Source organism: Thermobia domestica, chromosome 18 (genome assembly GCF_964235325.1).
Source record: "Thermobia domestica chromosome 18, izTheDome1.hap1.1, whole genome shotgun sequence".
NCBI classification, from domain to species: Eukaryota; Metazoa; Arthropoda; class Insecta; order Zygentoma; family Lepismatidae; genus Thermobia; species Thermobia domestica.
Window position 1 is genome coordinate 45551163 of NC_137471.1, and position 6008 is coordinate 45557170.

The 6008-nt window shown below is 39.6% G+C and overlaps 1 pseudogene; it reads left to right on the forward strand.

The window, feature by feature from the left end:
- Positions 1-668: 668 nt before the first annotated feature.
- Positions 669-1127, forward strand: LOC145675086 (protein GVQW3 pseudogene; annotated as a pseudogene).
- The last annotated feature ends 4881 nt before the right edge of the window (positions 1128-6008 follow it).

Genomic DNA, 6008 nt, shown 5'->3' on the forward strand with positions numbered 1-6008 from the left:
AACAATGAGATTCCTGGGATATCGGGATGATTAGAGGACGTTTCACTTTTGCTAATGGATGTCTTGTGGACATCCAAGGGATATCAGACCCTATTACAACGATAATGTATACTTTTTGTATGCACTTTCTTAGTATTGTTTATATTTACGGGCAAAAGTGCTATTTTAAAGGCACAAGCAATTAAGAAGAAGAAGAAAAATATAAAGAAATAATTTAAATATTTGTATCATATTGAAATATTTCTTAATTTCGTTGCTATGGCAACTTGTTAATCTGTTTGATGTCGTTGCTATGGTAACTAAGAAAGCTAGATAGAACGAAGAACCATCTTGTAAGGACCGAATGTATAATATTTTAATGTGACAAACACGATATATGTTGAAAGTGAATATATACAGGCTCAGTCCTTAAAGTAGTAGGACTGATTTTTTCTTTTCTTTTTACAGACTGACGGCGGTTACTCCACCTGTTGTTGGTTGAGGTGGGTCTAAGGAAAGACAGGAAGCTGCGCCAGTCGGCTGCCAGCCATAGCAGGGTAAAGATCGCTCGTCATCGTAACCTCTGCGAGTGACCCTCGTCACGCTGCGTCAAGGCCAATCTTTTGGAACAGCGTTACGCCATCAAATTTTGCGTGAAGCCTGGTAAAACTGGGAAAGAGACTCATGAAATGATCAAGACGGCGTACGGTGATAACGCCATTGGAAGATCGAGTGTGTTTGAGTGGCACAAGCTGTTTAGGGAGGGGAGAGAAGAAGTTGAAGACGCTGCACGGTCAGGACGACCTTCGAGCTCCGAAACGGAGGAAAATGTTGCAAGAGTGAAGAATTTGCTGGACAGTGACCGAAGATTAACTGTTCACATGATTGCCGATGAACTTGGCATTGCTAAAACCCAAGTTCACGAAATTGTGCACGAACAATTGCAAATGAGGAAAATTTGTGCAAAGTTGGTGCCGCGAGTGCTGACAGGCAAGCAAAAGGACGTTCGCAAACGGATCTGCCAGGACCTTCTCGAAGAAGTGAGCGAAAATCCAAACTTGTTAGACAATGTGGTGACTGGGGACGAGACGAGGACGTTTGAGTATGACCCTGCGACCAAACGTCAAAGCACGGAATGGCACACCTGAAATTCCCCACGCCCCAAAAAGGCGCGCATGATGAAATCAAAAGTGAAAAGCATGCTCATTTGCTTTTTCGATTCACAAGGAGTGATCCACTGTGAATTTGTTCCACACGGACAGGCTGTCAATGCAGTTTTTTTATCTCCTGGTCCTGGAACGACTGAGGAAACGCATCGTCCGCGTCCGCTCAGCCATCGCCAACTCCTGGCGTCTGCATCATGACAATGCGCCGAGCCACACAGCCTCCCGAGTGGTGGCGTATCTGGCCCAACATAACATTGCTACCTTGCCTCAGCCACCCTACAGTCTCAACCTTGCCCCACCACTTTTTCCTCTTCCCCCGCCTCAAAACCAACCTGAAATGGCATCATCACGGCTCAGTGGAAGCATTACAACAGGCCGTGACGAGGCAGCTGAACAGCATTCCAGTTTCCGCCTTCCAGGAAGCGTATGAAAATTGGAAATCCCGCTGGCAGCGGTGTGTGGATGTAGGAAGATCATATTTCGAAGAATATTAAGCGTAAGTGTTATTTCTATCAATATCTTATTTTTAATTGACTCAGTCCTAGTACTTTAAGGACTGACCCTGTATATTCAAAAGTGAATAACTGTGTTATGTGATTCATGATAATCTCGTGATCCGTATAAATATTCAATATATACATTTGGAATCAGGGAATGTAACGTGACAGAAGAAGATATATATAATTAACGTTACACTATCCACGTTCCATTTGGTAGTGGATGTCTCTGTGGAAATATGTGCAGAATTATTGAGATATCTATAGAACGTTTCATTTTTACCACCGGGCTTCCCGTGGACATCCATAGGACATCCGTCCTGGGATATCAATATGTCCATGGCATGTTAAATTTTTGCCTCTGGGATAACTAGATATCCGTGAACGTTCTATTTCTAGCAGTGGATGACCCGTGGTCATCCAAGAGATATCCGTCCAAGGATATTGGGATGTCCATGGAACACTCCATTTTCTCTAATGGGTTGTAGAAATCTCTTTATGTCCTGCAAACAGGACTTCCTACAGGATTCCTGTGAGACATTTCTCGGCTATTTGTTGCTGTGGGACATTTCTCGATAACCCCAACACGGCTTCTGCACATCCAAAAGTTGTCTCGTGATAGGCAAACCCCATTGAAATCCCATTGAAATCTCATGGATAATTCCACTATGCCTAAAGTTTCTATTCCAAACCTGAATGTCCTGGAACAGGCATGCAACTTGAGAAATCACGTGAACATGTGCTATAAGGGTACAGGTATGTTTCTCACAATAATTTTCAAACCCACACTGTCGCCATAGAATGGTATACATTACACTCCGTGTCAGCTCGCGTTCTATAGGTATTAACCCGGTATCTGACCGGTGGATGATGACTTAAAATTCTGTTGTGGCCCCATCAGTGTAGACGGTGCATGGAACTACTTTCCAACAGCAAAACTCATATGGCACATTCTGCACTTTCATAATGGCCAGAATGTTCCACTAATCAGTGCATTCATTTTTAGTATTTCTTTAAAAAAAATACTTATAATAGTGCAGAAATCTGCAATTTTTTTCTTCAATTCATAACTTGCAATTATTATATTCAATAGTTTGCGTTTCAGTGATGATATCATCATTCAAAAGGTTTAAGATATGTTGACTTTGTGTTGCATTCATTAGCATTTTTTTTCAGACATGTTTTTGAAGGGCACTACACCCTTCCCCGGAGCTCTGATAGTGCCCTCCCCGGAGGAGACCAAAATAATAAGTCTATAATATAATATAAATAGAATAATACCATGTGAAAATACTACGTAATGTATCCCGGCACATTTTTTTCTGAAATAATCATTGTTCATTAAATTATAGATTGTAATTATTTTGTGATGACGATGACACCAAATAATAATAATAATAATAATAATAATAATAATAATAATAATAATAATAATAATAATAATAATAATAATAATAATAATAATAACTTCTTATAGTAAAATACTTCTATAATTTTACTTTGAGTGTTTGAATTTGATCACTCTTGGACAGTTACAACCCATTATTACGTCATTAATTATTAAAAACTGTAAAAATCATTAATTTACATCTAAAATGACAAAATAATAAAACATTAATCATTTTACTACTGTTCACTTGAATTTACACCCTAAAGGGGTGGATCACTTATAGCTAAGGTCTTCTGACCTTAGTCCCCACGATTTTTATTTGCAGGGTTTTCTAAGGGGAAAAATAGTGTAGGTCCAACTCTAATCTATCGCAGAACTGAAGACGTTGATCAGCGATCTCATCAACGAGATTACCGTTGAGACTTGCGTGGCTATCATCAGGAATGATGGTATCAGGATTCGAATGTATTTCCAGATATGCGGTTGAGCATGTTTTTCGTAAATGCACACATACGCACAAACAAACAAAAATCTGAGTTTCCGAATTCAATAAGCCATGTATCGTTACTGAAGTCATGGGCTGTCAGTGCGTTTACTAGAGCCATTCTATTCAAGTGAGCCTCTGCTGGCGCTGATGTCGCCGTGTGTTTTCCCGTACCTTCAGGCGGATTTTCATGTGTCCTTTACCTCCGTGAGTTGCGAGCGATTGTGCTAAACAGCCAATGAAATCATGCATCGGAGATGGCGCGCTACACTCGCGCCAGAGTAGAAATTTGTTCAATTCTGACGGAAGTAGCGCGCGTACACTATTGTATTCACTGACTAACATGGCGGAGGTAAGAACAACGTTTGAAGAACTGCTCGTAGAACAAGTAAGAGTAAACAAAATTTGGACAACCTTAAGTATCCGAAATACAAGGATTCAATATTAAGGACAAAAACATGCCATCAAATTGCTGAAAATATTGGTATCGATGGTTAGTACTTTTATATTTGTGTAATTAATTAGTTGTATTGCCGGGAACAATAGACAGTTCATACAATAACTGGTATGTACAAATTATCAATCCTCATATAAAATAAAAGCAATGTAATTTGAAACATGCTTTAGTATGATTTATAAATATTTTTATTTGTTTTATAAAATTTATCCGGATCGGATTTTAATTCAAAGAAAAGGTTCCTGTATATTCCGTATTCTCGTCGAAGCTGGAAAATGGGGTGAACCCACCACATTTTCCTAACATACTTCTGACGGCGGCGTTTTGAAATATAATATATTCCAGCTAAAACGATAGCTCTCCTTCGGGAATCCATTATCACAAACTAAAGTCGCAAACTTTCTATTTTACGCATGCGCATTACCTAGCGAGTAGTAATTTGGCGCAATACACGCACGGATGTATGAAAACGAAAATAATTTACGATGAATACGCTACATGTGATGCTTCCGTTCTAACGCGGGCATGAAAATCCGCCTTTACTCTAAAGACGAGGAATGAGTTGCTATAGCCGAAATCCTTGTGGATAGGGTTGCCACATTGACGAACTTGGATGTGTACTGTCTTCTTAGCCATTCTAAGTAGGGCGTTTCTATTTGATCTGTACCCCTCCTGGCGCTGCAGTCGATGTGTGCTTTCCCGTACCTCCCTCAAAAGAGGAGGGAGAAGTTGTTGCGGTCGAGATCTTTCAATTGTTAAATGCGGAAGCGTTGCCAAAATGAATTATTTCACGGACTTCGTTGTCCTCTATCTTGTTAGCCACTCTAAGTAGCCTAGGATCTTCACTCGTCAAGACCAAACGAGTGAATAACAAATTGGCAACACAGCCGACGTCATTCACTTCTTTTCCGTAAGCAAAGGGAGAATTTCCTCCGTCAGAGGGGTGAGGGTGGGGCCGAAGTATAGTTCGCATAGTTTCCGAGGGCATAGATGAGATAGACAGGCTCTAGAATAAGATCTTCACTTGCCAAAACCAAATGACTCAACAAAAAATTGGCAACACAGTCCTTCAGTTCTTTCCCCAAAGCAAAGGGAAGGTTTCCTTCGTAAGACGACGGCGGGGGCTGGGCCGAAGAATGTTTCACAAAATATTTTCCGAGGGCACACTTAAAGCAGAAAAACTCTAGTTGGCGGACAAACCGTGAGAGGTAGCCCGCTACGGTTCCCAACCTGCCTGTCATGCACTTTCTTAAAATGTGTCGTGAAATTTTAGAATTTAAAAATGATGTACTATTAGTAGTTAGTAAAAAATAAGTTTTAAGACAGATTATTGTGCTTCAACGTCTCTAACTTCAGTAACAATGTTCAGTATTAGAGACACTATTCCAAACAAACTTATTGTCTTACACTACTATAACTTATATTAGTATGAATTAAAAAAAAAGTGTTTGCAATGTCATGGGTCCGTTCAGTTAAGTGTGTCGTTAGTCTAAGAAGGTTGGGAATCACTGGTCTATGATGTACTGTCTATATTCGTCACTGTTATTGTTTCATAGTACCCTCTAGCGGGCTAGTGACCAGATAAGTAAATGATCACCAGTGATTTCTGAAATGAAAAGTAGCCCTTAAACCTAAGGAAGGTTGGTAACCCCTGCTGACGTGTTTCCTATACAAAGTTCATAATGGTAAAGCTTGTTATGGTCATCCTGTATAGAGCTCTTTTTATGTTTATTTGTTTATTTTTAAAATATCTGGGAAAAGATCCTTCCAATGAAAATGTATTTCACTTACTTTGATGCTGTCGTAGAAAAGACATGGATATTTCTCTCAAGCTGTTGATAACTCGACTATATTTTCTCTTGCATTTTTTTTTAAATAGCACAATGTCAACCGGAAGTAGGCGTATTTGCTTCTTTAAATAGTTGCTGACACAAGTTCAGATGCGATTATGCTTAATCTCTGCCTCTTCTCTTTCAAACACTTCCAAAACAAAATTTTCCACTATGACACTCTAGTCTTAAACTTGATAATAAGT